This window comes from Ascidia mentula, chromosome 7 (genome assembly GCF_947561715.1).
Source record: "Ascidia mentula chromosome 7, kaAscMent1.1, whole genome shotgun sequence".
In the NCBI taxonomy this organism is placed as follows: Eukaryota; Metazoa; Chordata; class Ascidiacea; order Phlebobranchia; family Ascidiidae; genus Ascidia; species Ascidia mentula.
Window position 1 is genome coordinate 14,327,169 of NC_138572.1, and position 22,847 is coordinate 14,350,015.

Consider the following 22,847-nt stretch of genomic DNA (forward strand, 5'->3'; position numbering starts at 1 on the left):
ACCCAAGTCATTAGGAACCATTGTTCTACCAACTAAGGTATAAGAGTTCCAAAAAATTGAAACACCCAGTTTGGCCGCGATGTCACTGCCGAGAAGCAGGGAAATAAAACTCAATAATTCGAAAAATTTAACCTTTTCCTGCATGTTTTGGATGTTTCTTTGAACTCCTTGAAAAACGTCTCGCAGAAAAACCTGTACGTAAACGAAAATACTGAGTTTATCAAGTCAGAATAATCATGCCGTAACATATAATACACTGTCAAATCTTATGCAGTGCAGTTTTCTCAAAAATTGAAAAATAAAAGTAAATAATTTGAATACATGCGTATATAGGGCAGAACTTACTTTTTACATGTCGTAGCTCACCACCTATTTGAGGTATTCTAGTTGCCTCAATTTCAGCTGCAACAGTGGAGGTTTCACCAGCTGAAGAAACATATGTGTTACAAATCGTAAACAACATACACTGGGCTGTAGAAGCACGTGTCAAAAAGCGGAAACAAAACATACTGGGCTACCATCTGTTTACGCCTTGATGAAACAGCGCACAAACATTTGCTGAAATTCTAGCAAAATCACTTTTTAAGTGATGTACACAAAAAATTGCAACATAGACAAATTCCATCAAAAAATGGCAATTACGACTGTGGTTTGTTAGCATCGTTGTGAAATTACATGCTGCAGCATGCGCCATAAACAGTTTCAAAAAGAAAGCATTGTTGATATGTTATGTTTCATTCAAAGAGTTTTTTGCTTCGAAAACACTATTTTACCACCATTTTCCGGCGACTGTTTTGAATGTTGGGCCTTAAAATTTGTTGCGCAATCTAATGTTTTGGATGAAGTAGATTTTACATTTGTTGAAGCCAAACCTTCTCTGCAAGCTGTAAAACAATGAGTCACAATGTATAGCATAGCATATGTCTTTCTTTATCTGTCAATTATATTTGAGTTGAATGCTAAGTAATTGGCAAAGTTTTGCCAGCGAAAAAGATAACAGAAACACATTTTTAATACACAAATACCAAATAAATATAGTACTGACGAATTTTATGCATCTTGGAAATTGTCATACCGCTGGCAGCACTATTAAAAGGATCAGATTCTGAACTGGTTTCACTACGTCCACTTCCAGAGGCTTACATTTATTACATTTATTTTACGTTCGATTACATTAAAATCTGTTACAACAGGTTGTGTTCTTGGAAACCTAAATATTCGGTTAACTTGGATGTGTTTGCCGAAAACGATCCAATAAAAAGTTATTCGTGGTGCATTAAGTGTTTTGTTTCTGGATTCTGCACAATTTGCCATTGTCGATGTTCAAATTTCACCACAATGGGCTTTGTAACGACACAAAAAAATGGAAGTCGACCACAGGTAGAACCTATTTTGATTGCCTTTGTGTTAATTTTTAAGTTGAGTGCATTACCACAGATTTGCCCCGAAGATCATAACCACGTGTTGCATCCTGCACAATATCTGCGAGGGGTTTGCTTTCAAAGAAAGCAGCTTGCTGCAGGGAAGCAACGACGTAGTTGGTACTACAGATCCTACAGCCATAAGGAACGCGCTGTGTAATTATTTAGCTGCTAACTTTCCGCTCCGCAAAACCTTTGCATAAGTTATACAAGCGTGATGACCTGCATTTTGATCTCAAGGAAGGGCCTCTGTCCTGCTTTATCAACTAAACCCTTGAGAAAGGATAAATGCAGATAAGCGCAGCAGGACAGATCGGACTTATTGCTTCCAAACTTGTCCGAGGAAAAAGGCTATATTTGGAAAAATAAATTAATTTGTGACAAAAATTCACAAATGTGGTGGTTCAATGTATTTCAAGGATATATTTAAAACATTAAATAAAAAGTATACATATTTAATTAGAAGTTCAGATGAAAATACAACAACAAAATATAGTAAAACAAATTGTAAACAAGCTAACAAATGATTTATGAAAATGATAAGCCAACAAACAAACAATAACAAATATAATAATTAGAATAATTAGAACATAATTAGTTTCCATTATTTACAAAACAGTTTAAAATATTTTGAACAGCATTTAACAAAGTTGCATTGGCGGCATTTGTTGCATTTTCCAATGCTTTTCTATCTTTCTCTCCTTCTTCCTTTAAAAACTTGATCAATGGATCCTCTTTTTCCTCCAATTTTCTTTTTCTTTTGTTTTGTTGAGTTTCTAAAACACCAATGCCTGCATTTTTTTACTTTTGCCCAAGTAACTTAACAAACAACATCAATATAACAAATTTAACAAAAAGGTTACTCAAACAACTTCACCTTCAGATGAAGTTGGAGTGTGGTCAGTGGATGGTTCTGCAAACAAGTTTCAGAATTCAAGACAAAACTGATACTATTACTGAAAACAATACCTGAATTGCTGCAGCTTGTTTCGAAAATGCTATCTATAATAAAAATAAATTTAAGCAAATTTATATATACCAGTGCAAAACATTGGCCATACTTTCATGGTCGTCGTCTACAATTATTTCAGCTAGAATACATTCTGCATTGCTGGTTTCTGGAATACACGTTGAGTCAATGCCAACATTTGTTTGTGCCTGCAACGAACATAACATTATTTCCCATTTATCGAGCAACAAACAAATTACATCTGCAAACTCACTTGTGTCCGGGGCCGATTATGTAGAATCTCGTCCATAATATTATAGAATTCCCACTGGCGTCCTTGAGAACTTTGCCCTGAACGGGCCAAAGTATGTTTTAACTGCGTAGTATTGTGACTTCATTCTCTTCCATTTAGTTTTAAGTTGCTCGCTACAAATGCAATACTTGTTCAAATATTGGAAAAAAAAGTTTGTTTACACACAAACCTTGTAAAATTAAAGCCCCTTGCTTTTAAAACTTCTGAAAACTTTTTATAGACAGATATAACTTTGTTTTTTCTTGAATCTTGCTTGTTGCAAAGTTCATCGTCTTTTGCCAAATTTAAAAAAACCATTGTCGACGCATAGTCCCATTTTTGAGACATGTTTTTCTTTTTTTTAATATTTATTCAACAATATTAAAAATAATTTCGCTGCAGACAACAAAATAGCGTTACGCAACACTAAACAAAACTGTAAACTATCTTGTAACCTATCGCAACTCCAAGGTTACGGCCTTTATCCAACAATCGCTAGTGCCGCTACAGAGCAAATTTATAAAAGTCCCGATCATGTAAACAGACAAAGTCCCGATCATGTAAACAGGCCTAATGTTTGTGTAACACTAGCTAACCTTCCTTGGACATTTTAGGGTCGTTTTATTCCTTGCAGCAGCAGAGGTTTTAATATTATTTACCTTTTGTTGTTTCGTTACAAAGCTATTTGAACAGGGTATATTTAATATCGACTACCTAACAGAATCTGTTCTGGTGCTCGAGGAGGAAAATATTCCAGGAAGTAATATTGTTTTGAAATTATATGGGCGTGTTTGACAGAAATCGCTTTTCTAATTCACTGATTCGACAATAATGTCGTTTGCGTAAATGTTTCAAGTCCTTTTTTTGAGCACATAAGAAATAAAATGTACATTATGTAACACAAAAAGGCCTACACGTAAAGTTTGGGTTTCCTAACATAGGAAAAATGCACAACAATGATACTAAGAATTGAATTGAATAAGAACAAATAAATTAACGGCGTCTCCATTGCAGCAATTCTACCGACATGAAGGACAAACATAATATGGTGTGAGTTTGCTGCATTCTCCACAAGAGCGATGTATCCATTTGCGACAGATGCAGCACATCAACTGAAGTTCAGCTTCCGTGAAATCCCCTTTGCAACTTTGAGCGGCACACCGAGACCAACCGCATATAGACTGATGGAGGCTTTCGGGAACAAAATCATGTCCAATTTTGGACAGAACCTAAACATGAAAAAAAGGAAATCATTTGCTGCCAACAACAATCAAATGTTGACGACTACATTTCAAAATCTGTGTACTAACCTTGGGCTGGAACATATCTTTTTTCAAAGCTGCTAGAACACGTTTTCTTTCTAGTGAAGTGAAGCGGACTGTGGGTGTGCAATTACTGCTTGTTTCTGAGCTTTTCAAAGTAAACGAAACCCAATTTCTTGCTTGTTTGGAGTTAAAAGAAGTCAAAGGAATTCTGTTCAAAACGCAGTACACGTTTACGATTACGTGTATTCCGCAATCAATGCTATTTTGCTGCTGTGGGGTCGAGTCGCATCGGTATACTTTCCAGGAATTCACATCCCCAAGGTGGCCAGCTGCGACGTAAAATGTTGAAATTGCCTTCAATACGGTTTGGCCAATACCAACCAATCGCGAACAAATCGACCTTGACATTGAGTCAAACAAGTGCACAGATTGGGTTTGAAAAACAGCCACAGCTAAAATCCAATGACAGTTGTTGTGGCAAATTGGAAAAAGCACAACATCCTTGTTGAGAACCAAGTTTCGCTCAATGAACCCAACCAGGCACTCCAAACGGTGATGCTGTAATGCGCAGTACATGTTTGAAGGAACAACTACAGCATTGATTGGCGAGCTATTTATAAGATGCGCAATGCACATGTCCAGCGCATAGTCATCAAGCCACTGGGCATTGTCGACAAGGTTAATGCTGCTTAGCAATTGGCGGTTTTCAATACTTTTTTTTTTGGAATTGAGCCTAGTTCTGTTTCCCATGGAAACGATGCCTTATCAGTGTCGTGTGGAATGATTTCCCTGGCACTGTTTGTTTCGCTTTTGTACCTCTTCAAAATCGGAGATAAAGGAGGTTCAGGCGACACGTGCATTGGCATATCATCCTTTGTCGGCGTTGAGTGCCTAGCCATGGTAACAAAGGTGGAATCTGGTGCAGGGATTGTACTATAATCATAGTCCTTGGTTCTTGGCTTTTTTCGACCAGACTTTCCCTCGCCTCTCAGAGCCCTTTTCCGCAAAAGGGGCAGAGAATAAGTTTTGTTGTCTCTTGTCCGTATTCCAATTGACATTTCAGCAGCAAAAATGTGAAAACATTTTCCTGTGCTACTACAAGAGCATTTTGGTTTTGGGAATAGTTGAACCGCGTGTAACGAGTTTGCAAATCTGTTGTATACGGTAAACGTCTGTATGGAAGAGCTAAGTGCCACCATATTGTGTTCAACGCAGTCAACTGCCATAGCTTTTTGAGAAGCCCGATGTGTTGGACTTTTTCTGTGGAGTGTGAGACGGGTTTGAAGGTTTTTTTTATTTCTGCCACAATTGACTTCGGTGAAGCTACTTTTTGGTTCAGCCACTGGCAGTCGGATACTTCCCTGAGGGTAAATTCACCTTTAAGTGTATAGTTCCCAAGTCCGCAGTTGCTCCTTTCAAACTCGTACAAAGTGTAAACTTGGTAACGATGTAATGCCAGGACCATGCAATCTACTGGCATTTCTTTCCATTCATTCCATTCTTTTAAAACTTCGTTAAAGGACTCGGAAATATTGTTAGTGCACGCGATTTGGCCCTCAAATGCGGCGTACTTCTGTGTGACGAACCGACATGAGTGTGAAAAAAGGTCATTCTTAAGGTGTTTTTCGAAGTATTTGCAAAATGGACCTGACCAGTTGACCCCACGCTCGGCCAAAATTTCATGAAATTCTTCTTGGGATTTGAAATTTATTATTTGTTCGACGTCGTCTTTGTATACTTTGATGTCATCCATCTTGCCTCCACTTTTTTCACCCAGTTTTCGACGTCGTGCAGTATGTGGTTTGTGCAAAACACAAGCGAAATTTTGGGAGAAACTTGTCGGAATGCATTAACAATGCCCGCTTCCCTATCGACAACCACAGGTATGTGCAACACCCTGTCGAAACCGATTGCTCCGAAAATTCCTTTTAAAAACTCGTTATGAAAAGTTTGAAATTTTCTTTCATGCAAAAGAAATCCAATTGGAAAAATAGGATCATTTCTAATGCGAACATTTCGTCCAACAAGAGGTGAAATATAGAAGTCGCCCAAAGAGAATGTGGTGTCGTATGAAATTAGATGTTTGTACTGAGGACCCAAAAGGAACAGTTTTTTAACGTAAGTTATCATCTCTGGCAAAAATAGAATTATTGTTAAATCTGGTGTGAACGAAATTTCGCAAATGAATCCACCCAGCTGACCTTGGAGTTCGCAAAGGCTAAAAATTTCGTCGTGAGTTAGACGTTGCTCCTTGCGTTGCTCATATGCAATATTAGCGCACTGTTTCGTGTTACGTGGCCTATTCACTGGCATTGACTCAACCTCTGCCTGATCTTGTAGCAGGGCAAAATTTTTATTTTTGGCTTGTGTAGGTTGCCTAGAGATTTTATATCCTGCAGCACCTCTTTCTTGACAGGAACAAACAGTCTATTCCTGGATTTGCTGTTTCCATGAGGTTGTGACTCATAAACGGTGTGGTCACCCATATAATGAACAACATACGTTGGTGGAGCATCACTTTCCATGTCGTCAATTGAGCACACGACGTGTTTTATAAAACGGTCGCTTGAATTTTTTCCGCCAAGTTTTGGATGCTGGATATGGAAATACCACTTTCTTAGTGACTTTCCAAACCTTTTATTTCCCCGATTAACCCATCTATATTGGTCATAGTGAAAATCTTTTCCTAACTTTTTTGTTTTTCCTTTGTATAAATCTCCTCCTTTCGGTTTTATTGGTGGTTCGTTTACAACTGTCTCGTGCTTTAGTAAAAGTAATATTTCTTGATGTGTAAGACACTCAGTCACACCTTTTTGAATTGGATTTGCACCCATGATTTTTCAGAGAGAACGCTGATAAAAACTCGCTACTTTCCCAAATACACTTTCAGCAGCAATGCTCCAATCCACGCCGTCTTGTTGCTATTTAACGTACAACACGTGATTGTGACGAAAGAATGGATGGACAATTGCTATTCGATTGAACCCAAAAGGTCGCAATAGAAGTTTGTAATGACAAAAAAACTTACACACCGACCAAACAAATTCCAATCTGTTCGCCTTGGGAGTTAATTCCACCGGATAGTATTTATCCCTTGTTAGAACCCACAAAACAACTTAGTGCTATAGTTAGCACAAACAGTACAACGCACAGCAGTCAGGTGGCCAAGGTTTATTTACATCAACACAAAAATTCAACAAACAAAAATAACAATCGATACAAAAAAAGGATGAAGCTATATTACACAGGGCAAGATTTTTTTTTGACAATCACGAAAGGCAGGCAATTCCAACACACAATCACGAAAGTCAGGCAATTCCAACACACTATCACGAAAGTCAGGCAATTGCAACGCACAATCACGAAAGTCAGGCAATGACAGCGCACAATCACGAAAGGCAGGCAATTCCAACACACAATCACGAAAGTCCGGCAATTCCAACACACAATCACGAAAGTCAGGCAATTGCAACGCACAATCACGAAAGTCAGGCAATGACAGCGCACAATCACGAAAGTCAGGCAATTCCAAAACACAAAAGTTAGGCAATTCCAACACACTATCACGAAAGTCAGGCAATTCCAACACACTATCACGAAAGTCAGGCAATTGCAACGCACAATCACGAAAGTCAGGCAATGACAGCGCACAATCACGAAAGTCAGGCAATTCCAAAACACAAAAGTCAGGCAATTCCAAAACACAAAAGTCAGGCAATTCCAACACACAATCACGAAAGTCAGGCAATTCCAATGGACAATCACGAAAGTCAGGCAATTGCAACGCACAATCACGAAAGTCAGGCAATGACAGCGCACAATCACGAAAGTCAGGCAATTCCAATACATATTCACGAAAGTCAGGTAATTGCAACTCATAATCACGAAAGTCAGGCAATTTCAATACATATTCAGGGAAGTCAGGCAATTCCAACGTACGATGATTACATGGCTATTTTCCCTGAATTTTTTTTTGGAAACACTGGTGCTGAAGTCAGGCGAGTCAGGCAGTCAGGATTTTAGTCATGCCCATCATCAACTGCCTGTTGCAACTTTTCTTCTGCAAATTTTAAACAGGTTTTTCAGATGATAAATCCATGTTACTGTGTTTTTTAGACAAAACAGTGGGCTCTAGCATCTATGTTTGGCTGGTTTGATTTTAGTGCAGCATGCTGCATAACCACAACGCAAATTGAGGATTAGTGTTTATCTGTCAAATTATATTGTAATGGTAACGTCTAATGCCACAGAAAAATGATAAAATCCAAGTACAAAAACGGGAAAAAATTGTCTGCTGTTTAGTTTGTTAGCCAACCGTATAATGTATCATCATATTTTCATTTCAAATGCTTGTTTACAAAGTTTTAGTTGATCTAACTCTTATTTTAGGTCAATTTATGGAACTTCTTTGCTTCGTAGGGGTAGAAACATACATAATTTCAGATGACATCGACAAACATCACAGAGTATGTTTAGTTGTAGCAGGCAAATTTCGAGTTGTAACTCTCTGATTGGTTGGATTTTTACCCACAATTCAGTATACTTAATGGAGCTTTAAAAAAACTGCTGAAGAACGCATATTAGTATTTCTATGAAAATAAGTTTGGCGGCGGACAATTTGCACCTTGCATTTAATCCTCTGTCACAAAAGAAGGACGCCACAAAGCAATCAGTGATGCATGGGGTTCAATTTTACGTTTGAGCACATGTGCCAGATTTAGGCAGTTTTAAGTAGAGTTTTGGGCGTTTTAAGTCAGGTAGTTACGCGGTAACGGGTGCTGTATATAATTGAGCTGAAAAGGCGGTTCAATCTTGAGGCTATATCTGCAGAATAATCAGAGACTTGAATTACAAAAAATTTCTGGTCCAAGAACACCATCGGTGACGGGACCTGCAGCCAACATGGTGTCTGACGGAAGTCAATGTTCATAACGACAGTGATGTTTCAATCCTGCTATAAATGACAAATCGCATCCTAAAAGCATGAGCAATCAGTCATGTTGTGTAGCAGCCTACTGTTAATGCCATAGTTCTAACCCGCTTTATAGCTAAGTTAAATAATGTGAGTGATATTTTTTATTATTGTTGAAACTTTCTACTAGTTCTGTTTCTCAATCGAAATCATAATCACTCCGCAAAACATGGGACACAAGCCAGGTTTTTTTACAAAGTTTGTATTTTCTGTTTTTTCAGAGGAAGAACTTTCAGCGATTGTATGAGAGTGTTTCCGTTCCACAGCAAAAAAAGCTTCATCGTAGACAAACGTAGGTGTTTTAGCTACAGTGTTTGTTTTACATGTTGGCCAAACAAGCGTGAAGAAAATTCCATACTTTCTGAGCCCATGTGATCGGCGATGCCTTGGTTACTTACTGGCACCGTAGCTTCATTTGACAGTTTGGCTTAACACTAGATACGGTAAACTGGAATCTTCTGTCCACCGTAATCCATATTGGAAATAGCTGTCCCTGTACTGTCGTATCTACCAACTGATTTAAACGTTTTCACAAACACTTTTACTTCCCGTATGTTTGCTCAGTTTCGCTTGCCACAGCTACAAAAAATATTCAAACACTTGTCCTCAAATGGTTTGTAAAATGGTTACGTAGGTTATTTGTGATGTCACGAGGTTATGAGTTGTGAGTTAACTATCAAAACATTTAATGGCTTGGCCTAATGCCACATAACCAGAATGTTTGCAGTGGCAACATAAAAGCGCATGTGTAGAATGGTTTCATATCTCCGTCGAAACTGCTTCATCAATTTTTCGCGGCTCAAACAGTTTTCGAAACCTGTTTAATGCATTATTCTGACAAGCTGTAAAGTGCTCTATTCGTTTCGTTCTAGTAGACTAAAATGATCGCATGTTTATCATGATTCTACACGGACAGAATGCTTTTAGCTTAAATGCTGAAGTCAGACACATTCTTATTTTAATCGGAATATTGCTTTCCTCAAAAACAGAGGTCGGTGTTGTGACAACCAAGACATGCACGTCCACACCTTCTAGTATCATGCTGAACGACAGAACTTTTTGCTCGCACTTGCACTCCGCCCCAACAACTACCGTAACTGGATTTGATGGTTGCGGCTGACGATGCGTAGCGGTCGCCGATTTTTCCGCGCTTTTGGAAGCGCCAAGAGGCTTTACACTAGCAGTCATTGGTAGCGAGATTGCTGACAACCATAAACAAAAAAGAAGAAATCAGTAAAACATTATCTGCAGTGAAAATTTTAATGTGACGGTCTTAGTCACATAATATGGTCAATTCGATTCTATGTTGTTGCTAGGGCAAGACACAGATATTAATAAATGCGTCGCATTAAACTAACATTTTGTCATCTCCAAATGGTCGAATATAAATGCTAAATCAGTTGGGTTTCGACTTGAATACAAGTATTTGTATTCCAAACTTCCCTAGTAAAACTTCCCTACCTCGTTTATCTTCTGATTCTGTAATGGTTGGTTCATGATAATGGGAGTGATGGTGATGGTGATCTTCCACAGTCTGATGCAGATGTTCATCCACAGTTTGATGGTGATGATGTTCTTCCATAGTTTGATGCAGATGTTCTTCTACAGTCTGATGGTGATGTTCTTCTACAGTCTGATGCAGATGTTCTTCCACAGTCTGATGCAGATGTTCTTCCACAGTCTGATGGTGATGTACGTCACCAGTATGTAGGTGTAGGTTCTGCAATGGAACCAGCAAAAGTAACCAAACACACAAATATTAATCGTCCAAAAAGACAGCATGGTCATTGAAATATTCTGAAATCAAAAACTGTTTCTAAACTGCCCACATGCGCGATTGAATTTCTTCAACCTCTACCACCAGTACAGCAAATCTTAATCATCAAAAACAATAAGCTTACCTCGGTAACAATGTTTTGTGGATCTTCTCCTTCTGTTTGTTGTTCGGACATTCTTGGATTGGCAGGTGTAGCTTTGTATTGCAAGTACAGTATAGAAATATATTACACATATATAGCCTACGGTGTGTAAAGATTTGTATATTATGCAATTCAAAAACACACATACTCATGAACATAAAAGTAAACTAAAGCATTGCAGATGACAGAAAAAAAAACTAAAGTACACATATGTGGTCACTACAGTAAGCAGTGGCAGGCAAAGTAAGCAAAACTATGGTTAATTTGTTCAAGCCAGTATTGAAGATTACAGGCAAGGAAAAACTTTTGTTTCCGCCGTTTGGCATCTTGCATTGAAATGGTGGAACTGACTGCTTGTAACTTGCTAGAATTTTACAAATTATTCTACAGAAACACAAGGATTTGATATAACTCAGTTGTAACTATGGGAATTCAACTTGTGTCAGTTCTCAAAGCAGGCACCGCATGTAAGAATGGTAGATGCTCAATAACCACCACACAGACGGGCGATTGGGATTTTCCCGTTTCAAGCGTGGTTACTTTAAGAATGATCCTCGTCCTTTCAAGTAAACAAGACGGGAAACGAGTCATGCGATTGGCAACATTCAGTTAAAAGCAGTGGTGGTTTAAATTTTTTTGTCAGCCGGTTCTATCACAAAAGTTATATTTTTCAGCGGGTTATGTTACAAAAAGTCATATTGATAGTAACCAGTAATGCTAACCGGTTCGCTGATCTCATAAAATTTCGTGAGACGGTTCTATAAAACCGGTGCGAACCGGCTGAATCCCACCACTGGTCACAAACCACAAGTAAATACATGTGGAGTTATCAAAATCTATTCACCAAGGTGACAACTCTATGTATTAAAACATTAACAAACTTCTGTCTACGGCACAACACATGCTTACCGACCCTAACACACCATTCGTTAACATCACAAATTCGCCCCATTCCCTAATGACGCAACAAAGTACAGCACGCCATACGAAAACGCAGCAGTGGTGACGTCATAAAGCGCTACGTTTCGCTTTCAGTTTTTCGTGATTCGAATTCCATTATGAAACTGAATCTGACGACGAAAGGGAACGAATAAATTTGATATCTTTATGCATGGACTTAAGCATATTTTATACCAAATACTGATGGTAGTTTAGCATTAGAAATGTTTGTCCACCAATCTGTCAGGATGTTGTTGAGCTTGCATATTATAGCTGAATACTGAATTTTATACTGGTTTACCATCTGCACGGACAGTGTGAAGTTCTTAACAGTGCAATTCACAAACAACATAAATAACAAACTTACTTGTCAGCACAAGAATATCAAAAACGACTGTTAGCATAAGGTAATCATATTTGAACAAGCGCAATTTCGGACACAGTTATTTCAGTTACGTTGACAAATTTTGGCTACAAAAAAGCATTGATGTCCTTTCAGACTCTTGAGCGTCACAACCAAAGAATGATACTTAGTTCAGATGTTATTATAAGAGGTTGAGAGGTACCATCTTCAAAATTCCGGTCATTTTCACGTACACAGGAATTAAACCGCCAATTTCCGTAAATGTCCGGACGACTGGGAACTCTAAACATACAGGCTACACAATTGCTATGCATGGTTTCGATTACGCGTCATCAATGGTTCAAACATCACAATGCTGTAGGTAAAGATTGGCTGAAAATGCATTGGTTTAGATAAGAGCTATTTACTAAAACGCGTGTAGCGCAGCCCTTAATTCTTTGTGGGAAAACTGTTAAGTTTAGCCAAGCAGAATTTGTCGAAAAATGTAAGTACCAAGCAACAAAAATAAAAACTTTTTCGTGTAGGCGAAGAAAACATCTTCAATTCACGGCAACCAGCATGCGTGGCACCAACTTTCGCTGTTGTGTGCGTTTTTACTGCGGTGAATAAATCTTGATCATATTGAAACTGAAAGTAGACTGACACTAAAGCTTATCTGTTATGTTTTTTTGTTGGTGCGTACAACTAAGTTATAGGAAAATTTCGTAAATTTTATAATGGTTTGGAAAACGTTCTTAAGTGACCTAGTGTAGGGATTCCCAAACCGGGGACCGCAACGACTGCACTGGGGTCCGTAATGATGTTTAAAAAATAATTGCTACATTTTATACAGTGCGTAAGCAGTGATCATAACTGGATTGGTTTCGCAAGCTTTACAATACGAACAATATACGTTTACTCTACTTTTGAATGGTTCTTACACTATCCTTGTATCTTACGATTTCAAACTTGTTTACAAGTTTTTCTTTCGTTTCTTTTACTACGCGTCTATGACGTAAGAATTCACCCTAATTGATATTGTTTGTGGAATTCCCAACGCTGATTACGTTGCAAAATGATATGACGTAAGACAGAGGGTCCGAGAAAAACAGGTTCACAAAATGAGGTCCACGGCCAAAAAAGTTTGGGAATCCCCGACCTAGAGAATTAGGAGAACACGTTTATAATTTTTTTTTGAGTTTTTTGTTTCTTATGCTGCGATTTTGCCATCTAACGAGGCAATAAACGCGCACATCAATGCAATGCAGCTGCTAGATGCGCAAGCTTTTCTTCGACTAAACGAAAAATTTTGTTTTTGTTGCTTGGTACTTATATTCTTCGACAATTTTTGCTTTGCCTAAACGTAACAGTTTTCCCACAAAAGGATTTAGGGCTGCGCTACACGCGTTTTAGTAAATAGCTCCTATCTAACCCAATGCATTTTCAGCTAATCTTTACATGTAACATTGTGACGTCAGACCCATTGTGACGCGTTGTCGGAACCATGAATACTTCGAAAATATCTGAAAACAGGATTGTTAAGTGAACAAACACATATTGTCCAAGATATCTTTGGTCCAGGTAACACAATTATGTCGCAATTCCAACCGCAAAACTGCTAGTTATTAATGAATTAGTAAAACCACCACGAGCAGCAAATCTACTACTTCCTAAACAAGTTTCTTATAAAAAAGTGCTTCTGTAGTTGCGAGATTACAGCGAAAGAAAGTGTTTCATCGCCAACACATCGAACTGCCAAGCGCCTGTGATTTTTATTATTTGTAACCCAGAATATATCTGGTCGGTGTTGCCTGTACGCACCCCGTCACTTATCAGGGAAACGAATCGGCCGACCGCATTTAGCTGCTGTAGTTTCCGCCATAAGTAGCAAACTGTTTTAATTGTGGTTGATACAGTGGCTGGAATTAGCGTTTGACAATAGACTGCAATTTTGTTTTGACGATAAATAATACCTTTAGCACTGGCGTTTGATTCAAATACAATTGCACAGCAGCCTGGTATTTAAAAATATACGTTAACCCGATATACTGTAGTGTGGCGACTGAACTTGGTCAGAAATTAATAATCACTTGTTCGAAGGACTGTTTTTTTGCTTCGCTTTGATTTATCCCATAGATATAATAACTATTGAACAATATAACGTATACCGCCACTGAACCGCAACTCACAGCTAGGTTTGAGGCAAGGAAAATGTTTAAACCCCTCCGGACTCGTGCAAGCAAAATAACAACAATAAACGTTTTGAAGTGCGTCATTTTCGAATCCATTCATACGTCGCATTGTTTCAAAAATTTCCTGGTAATATCAATGCTAGTGAAGTTTCGGCACAGGAAATGCGTGCAGAGCATAATGGATTAGCGATCCATCGTCTTAACCACTCGGCCACCTCGTCGTCCAAAACCTGTTGTTAAATGAAATATTTATGTGAGAATTGTTTGGAAAAAATATTGTCTTGTAAAAACTACTTTAGTTCGGTTTAATATTGTCTATTGCACTTACATAAACTTGATATTTAACTGGTTTGCCACATCTTTCGATAGTTCAGTTGGTGCGGCGGAAGAGTTTATTTACTTGGCCATAATGTTTACTCGACTGTGGTTCGTCTCCATTAGTTCCTACCTAGTTTGGTCCCTAACGAATCGACGTCAAATGCAAAGAACCACAAAGTGGAAGATTTCCTGGTTAGTTAACCGACAAGATCACATCGCAAGCTGCACATCGGAATGGGACGATCACGCCTTGTCATGCAAAAGCATAAAGCGTTGTCTGATTATGGTTGTAGAGATCCCCTACGTCAGTGGTTCTCAAACTGTGGTACGCGTACCACTAGTGGCACGCGAGAGCTTTTCAAGTGGTACGCGAGAGCTTTTCAAGTGGTACACGATTTAGTCTACTCTATACAATTTGCCGCACTTTGCAGAAGCCAAAACCGCTGCAAATACATGATGTCGGTTTTCTTTATTGTATGCATTTGTGACGCAATAGTATCAACGTGAAATTGTTGCACTGTTGAAGTAATTCTGACATCGTGTATTCAACTGTGCAACAATTTCACGTTGATACTATCGCGTCACAAATGCACAATAAAGAAATCCAAGCAACTGGTGATATTGGCTAAATTGTTATTCATTGGTGGTATGTCATAACAGTTATGGTATAGTAAAACGGTGGTACGCAGTGTATTAAAAAACAAATGAGCGGTACGTGATTGGAAAAAGTTTGAGAAACACTGCCCTACGTATATGCGAAGGTCGTCTTGCAAGTCGTGCGCTAGCGCGTCAGTGCATCCTGACAACATTACGCGCGTCGGTTTCAACAAAAACTCCCCACATATATTCAGAGAACAATTGCCGGAAAAGGAGCATTACAACGAAACGGCGATAGATAGAGCAAACCGGTTTAGTTGTGTCAATGCAGACAAGAAGATCCTGTTGATCCAATCTTCAACCACAAAGCTTAACCATTTTGTTAATAAGTTCGGAACTTGTGAATAAGCAGTGGATCCTTTGCAAATGACTTTGATCTCATTTCATCACGGTTATGGCTTAAACGTGTATAACACAAAATGCAAAAAACAACAGGCTTTAGAGTTCGGTTTTATTCGGTAAATATTATGTCGTTGTAGCTGCCAAGCATAATATATTTTAATTAATCTGTTCTTCTGGCACAATTAAACGTACACTTTTGTTTACCGATGTTTCATCTGCTATCCAGCAAGGTTTCCTTAGGGTCAATAAAAGTTACGTTTTATTGTGCCACGAAGAACAGATTACTAAAAAAGTAGTTTGTAAAGCACAATTAAAAATCTTTGGATGAAAATCAAATACACGAGTACAAACGCACACAGCAGACACAATCAGTAATGTTGGCAATATTTGTCAAGCACTTGGAAAGATCGAACGTCGCTCATAAACTGTTCATCAGTTGGTCTCAGTCGCATTTTGAGGTAAAGCCAACGAACATAGCTTGACACCCTCGTGTAAATCCCAGGTTTGTTTACGTTTCCACAACCGATTCCCCAACTTGTGATACCCCAGATAGTGTGACGTGCCGTGTTGGGGTCTAAACATGCCAAAGGACCCCCACTGTCACCCCGACACGTGTCACTGCCATCTTTCTGGAATACAAAAGTGCCAATAGTTTATAAAAAATGCGATTTCTATGTTGCCTAAAGTGTTTATATTACACGTGCGAGTCACAATAACCGAAAATGTAAGTTTGGTTCAATTGATGAACAAACAAAACGAAAAATACACAAGTGCTTCTGGCAAAAAAACTACCTGTAAATGCAAAAGTTAAAACAGACATCGAACAATCGCAACAACAACAAAAATTACAAAACGTTGCATTCTAAACTAAACAGGAAAGCAAGAGGTGTTTGATAGATTAACTTTAAAAGGCAGCATGGGTATTAAAAATTGTTGTTCTCACCGCAGCGCACATCATGGAGTGCTTAAGGTAGTCAACACCGAGCAGTCGGCTGCAATTCTCGTTGGGAAATATGCTCACTGGCGCCTGCTGGAGGCAGGGTGGATAATCCATGGGGTTAACTGCCGAACAACAAGCATGTTGTGATGTGATTCTTAAAGGTTGTGGTTGGCAAGACTTTAGCAAGTTTCGTCAACACCGCATCACAGTGTTCGTTGTTGTAACTGACAAATGTTATATATGCCGACCGTGGATTGAATGCGCTGTACTATGAAATTGTACCGACAGAATACAGAGGTTAATTCATAACGCGCAGGTGGTAGAGATGCTTCCATATCGGTTTGTGGAAAGATTTGGGAAAAGGAACTTGAAGATTTCAAAAACCTTTGTCTATGTGCAAAATACTGAAGTGAATGACCTTGAATTAGAGGCCAAAACCTAAATTGTTAAACAGACATTTGAAACACAAAATGTGTTTATCATCAGTGCTGTATTACATGATTATAAGCTGTATCGAATACATCGCCTACATTGGCAGGCAGGCGGTTGGAAAGTCAATTTTGAAACGTGTTTGAAAAAAAGTCCAGCATTCCAGTTTTTACCGTTTCATTCAAAAAGCTTATCTAATGACGTAACTGCCGATAAGCATCTGATAAAGCGACTCATGCACAGAAAAACATAAAAAACTTACAGTGTCTGGGACCATGCGCCCCCCACCCAGATATTCCACATCGAGATTGTAGCCAAAACTGGTTTTGCCCGAGAGGCAAACATGCTGGTCGCACAAATCGACTGCAACCATAGAAATAAGTTTAAAATGAAACACTGATATCTCCACATGATATTTAATAACTCCTAGCTTCGGGCGTATTACGTTTACGTTGTGTAAAAACCAAGGCAATGCATTCTAATCTGGAATGTACCAGGTCCCTTGTGAATTTATCTTACTTGAATGAAACGCATTGTCTCAATTTAATCAACGCCAAGTCGTTGGTTGGACTCGAATGATACGAGTAGTAAGGATGTCTGTAAACCTCTTCAATATCTAGGTCAGGTGAATCCTCTACGCCCTCTGATTGGCTGAATTGGAGTCCGTCACGGTTGTAGTAATCGCCCACCCGAACGATCGTCTCATTGGTGAACCTGTAACCATGGAAATGGTTCCCATGGTAATTTGTTTTAACTCTATGGCACTCCATACCAACAATGAAATTTTTTAAGACCTTATTTCGTGATATCCTTATGTACAAAATGAACTTGATAGCTGGAAGCATTATTGTTCATAGGAGGTCTGTGGACCCCAAGTGGAAAACCTTGTCGTAGGAAATCAAACTTAAAATCGACACCAAATTCTCACAACGTGCACCGAAATGCAAACTTTTTACGAGCCTGGATCTGTCTGGAACTTTGTGCTAATTTATTCCATCACGAAAGAACTTCGGAAATTACTCACGATTTCGAACTGGATTCGACACAATGTGCGGCTGTGAGGATGTAACATCTGTTGATGAGAGTTCCTCCGCAAGAGTTAGGGGTGCGCCCTCTTAATGGATACTTCTTACGTATGGAAACCTGTTAGAATGATAAAAATACCTCGTACACTCGATGTGAACATATAGATATTAAGCTTGTAGTGGTTCTTAACCGGTGAAAAATTTACTAGTAGGGAGGATTTGTATGTGGGTGATTAGTCGGCACCGAAATATACAAAAGTAGTTACAAGAGAAATATTATGATCTGTATTCACTGTGTGTCGTGTGGTTATTGGCAATTTGTCATGCCGTGCAGCCAAAAAAGTAAAAAAAGGAAAACAGATATAGCGAAAAAGCAATCATTAAATACCAGCACTGTTACAGACACACGTGCACATGGAAGCAAGCTTTTATGAAAGCTGGCATCTGAATGACAGCGAATATAAGACATGGGTTTGAAATGAGCTCTCCTATAATTGTACGTTTTAACATAACTTTGCAAAACCTATAAAATCATTTACCTGCCACGGCTGACTCCCGGGGTTAGCGTTGATCCCTTCCACTATTCTCAATCCGTCTTTGACCTCAGGACAGAAAGCCGGAACAGGAATGTCGGTGGTGGCTTTGCCGCAAGATTCTTCTTGCAGTTTGCTACCTGGGAATATACTACCGAGTTGTGCATCCCCGTAATAAATTGTGAAAACTTCGCACAACTAACCTAAATCTTGGTCAGTTAAAAGCCGAAAATGTTCCGTCCTTTGCGAGTTGTAAACAGCAATGTGGTTGGTTTCTCCAATGGAAGGCAATCTTCTCGTAATTCTAAACAGCAAAGAGCAAGAGCACATTTACATGAAAATCTGTTTGAACTCTTAAACTTTTACCGAACAAGTTAACATTGTTGAATCTTCAGCAATTAGTATTAGAAGTATTGAATATAAATTGTCTTTACACATCACAAAGCCAGTTATCTTTTGGTAGAAAGCATTATCCATTCTTTTCTAGTTACAAATGCATTACCTTTTCGACTAAAAACAACATTTAAGCATAGGCAATACATATATATTTTGCACTATATTGTATACAATAACACAATAACAAAATAACGTAAGCTTACGGTAAGACGTAGGTAAGAGCTCCGTTGTAATATATCATGATCGATATGGTGTGAATACGAATAATGATTTGAAACTTAGTCCCTCTGCTTAATCTTGCCCTGCCCAGACGACAAAAGGGCCTTGCACTCATTCATTTCCAGTTGGTCCGTTCTTGATGATTAGCTGTGTGTTACATACAAAGCGAAACCATTACAACCAGCAAGTTTATTCAATTCAATGTTTCACAGTATGATAGTTTGTATTATCATAATCTCCTGATAGCAATATACCCAACAGAAACACATTCTACTTGAATAAGATATACTTATGATGTTTAAAGCATAGGCGATATATATATATTTGAAATATATCAAATGAAAAGCTTGTGAAATACTGACTCCGGATTTATTACAGAACTTGCTACAGTAAGTTGAAAGTTCGTTCAATTTATTGTAACCTTTCCCACCGACCAATGGCATATTTAAATTAGAATGGCTTGACAGCGCCATCTAGCGGATAAACCAACAGATGACACTAAAACATACGAACTTATTGTTCTTGTTAATTCTTTGGTTTTAGATGGTTTGTTCATGCCAAAATAACTTTTTGTGAAGTACATTGTTAGTTATCTGATTTAATCTTGCAACTCACAGCTAGGTTTGAAGCAAGGAAAATGTTTAAACCGTGAGAATAGTTTGGAAAAAATATTGTCTTGTAACAACTACTTTTGGTTTAATATTGTCGGATACGATAAATTGCACTTACATAAACTTGTTAGATGGTTTCCCACATCCTTCGATAGTTCAGTTAGTGCGGCGGTAGAGTTTATCACAAATACATCTGAAGTACATGGCATTTTAGGTAAAAGTACGTTTGAAAAAGATTGCATTAAACTAACTGGTTTTACAGGATTTCTTTCTTCCTGAGTATTACAAATGCCTTCACTATATTTAGTAAATGGAAAGCATTAAAGCTTTTCCATTCAAGGTTAGCAATTGTTACAGGCGTAAACAAATCTTTTGTGTTTGGTAAACTTGCTGTTTTGGTAAACTTTGCCCATCTTCAAAAAAGTACAGTACATAACAAATGCGCTGCGTTCAGGTTGCAGTACTTTAGACAACTTGGCCATCCTGTCTGTGCACTGTACTTTGTTATATTATTTAGAAACGTTCAGAAGTAGTTTTTAGGGCGCAATTACAAACCTTGTAAACGATGATTTGTTTAAAATTATTTCATCCTGGTCAATTAAATGCGTTGTTGGTTTTTGAAACTATATAACTGTCAAAATCACAACAAAAAATTCAAAAAAAAAACACACAAACCGGCGCAGTCTCAATCAATAATGTTGGTAATATTTACCAAGAATCCGATAAGATCGAACAAAGCTTGACACCCTCGTGTAAATCCCAGGTTTGTTTACGTTTCCACAACCGATGCCCCAACTTGTAATATCCCAGATTGTGTGATGGTTTATGTTAGTGCCGTCGTTCTGAAAAACAAGATTGGAAATTGTTTGTGGAAATATTTTCAGATAAACAAGAATGACTCGATTTTATCATACAGTATCTAACAGTGGAAAAAGAAAATTTCCACTCTTACTGCAGTAAACATTGTCAGGCTCAAACACCCAAGTAGGCGACTGCAATTCTCATGGACGAATATGCTCAATGGCGCCACTGGTGGATATTTTTTTGGAAAATAGTGATTAGTTTATTGTTGTAAAAATGAAATACGATTTTCACTTTCATTACTGTTGTCATGGATGTCACTTGTGTCTTGTGCAGTGTTAATACATAAAGATAAAAGAAATAGGGTAAGTTTGTAAAGTTTTCAAGTAACATGTGCTTTGTATAATTTCACCTTTTAGCATTATCCCAATGAATCATTATATCCAGAAACATAGAAAACTTCCTGCACCCCGCATGCGCCAACCAGATATTCCATACTCACATTGTGATGAAAACTGGTTTTGTCCACGAGGCAAACACGTTGACTACATAAATTGACTGCAAACATAGAAATAGGTTAGTAATGGAACAGAACAGTACATGGATTACATTTGAACAAAATTGTGATTGTGTACTAAAATCCAAGCTGACATACTGCTTATATGGGAGAATATTCGAATTCAGAAAAAGTGAGATCCTGTGTAGAACGACATTGTCCCCGTAGACTTTCCACTTGAATGATTTGCAACACTATAGTTGGGAATGATCACATAGTGAGGTTTTCCTCTTCAATAATTAGGTGGTGTCAATCCTCTGATTTGTAGTAACCTGTAACCACCCACCCCGGGCCCCGATCGCTGGTCTCATTGGTTAACCTGTCATCATGGAAACAGCTTAATAATACTATTTGCAAATCAATGCACTTTATGAAACAGATTGCACACAAGAAACACTTACATTTGAGCTGAATTTAACACAATGTGAAGCTGTAAGAAGGTAATGTCAAGTGTGGGTTTTACAGCATGTTAGTGGATGTCTCCAATGCATGGAAACCTGTTGAAATCAAAAAAGTAAATAAGTTTTCTTGATGTTATGTGAATATCACATATCTTGCACAGAATGTCACCATTAACTAACTTAAAAGTGTTTCTTCGGTTTGACATTGTAACACTTAAATCATTTTAACCTGTTGTCATTTTTGACAAACAAGTTGCAGATAAACAAATTTTTGTTAGTTTTTAAACTGGGTTAAAATATAATCAATCATATTATTCATCAATACTTCATTATTTTGTAACAATTAAATAACAATGACTTATATCAATGGTGGGGAAGGTCAACTATAAAAACATAACCTTGTCTTGCACAATTCATAAAATATCATTTATCCAAAACATTTTGTGTTAATTAAAAGCAACACTGTTTACCGGATGTTTGTCATCTTTTATTTTCATTTTCTGTTATGAGTAAGATTGCATTCTGTCGGAGTGTGTTTAACTTTGTGTTTTTTACCCAGATTGTCCTTGCAGAGAAGTATTGGTGTTTACAACAACTCCATTATTTCCCGTCGTTATTTTCCAATCCTCAGGTTGGCATCGCTATGACTCTGCAAAAACAGCACAGGTATTTAATGACTTTGCAACTAAAAGCATCAATGTTCGTAAACGAGTTTTAGATAAAATCGTTTTCTTTATGGTTCTTTTGCTTTTAAACACTTGTAAACTTTAAGTTCTTCTGTGTATTTCTTGCAGAAACACCAACTACAGTCGGGCCCTTTTAATCTAAACTACTTGGTTTCATCCAATATGTTCTAGTTTGCTAAAACAGCACATACTTTATTGAATTCCACTTGACAAATGTAAGGGTTTTTTTGTACCAAGTTATTGCTACAAGGATTCAATGTAGGGCAGGCATGTTGTTGGTGACCTTATGAAAATTAGAGGTCATGATATTCTTGGCATTGCATTGGTGATGTTTTACTCTTCAGTGCAACCTGGTGGATAAATGTAAAAGGATTTTTTTTGGAAAGAAATAAAAACAATGACTTTTTGACAAAGGTTTGGGAGCACTGGCGACCCGCAACTAGAGTACCACCAAAACTCGACAAATCTCAACAAATGCATATGTTCAATTATGACAGCCAAACATAACATGGTTTTAATGTAATAATACAAAAAAAAGAATGTTGTGTTTACAATTCTACAAGATATTAGGCTAGTACTTCTGTTAATACAAGAAAAGTTTATGCAGCAAAATAATGGTATCTACGCATATTTACACACAC

General features: G+C 38.0%; 1 pseudogene; it reads right to left on the minus strand.

The window, feature by feature from the left end:
• Nucleotides 1-15,977: 15,977 nt before the first annotated feature.
• LOC145909637 (chymotrypsinogen A-like) lies at nucleotides 15,978-19,420 on the minus strand (annotated as a pseudogene).
• Nucleotides 19,421-22,847: the final 3,427 nt, after the last annotated feature.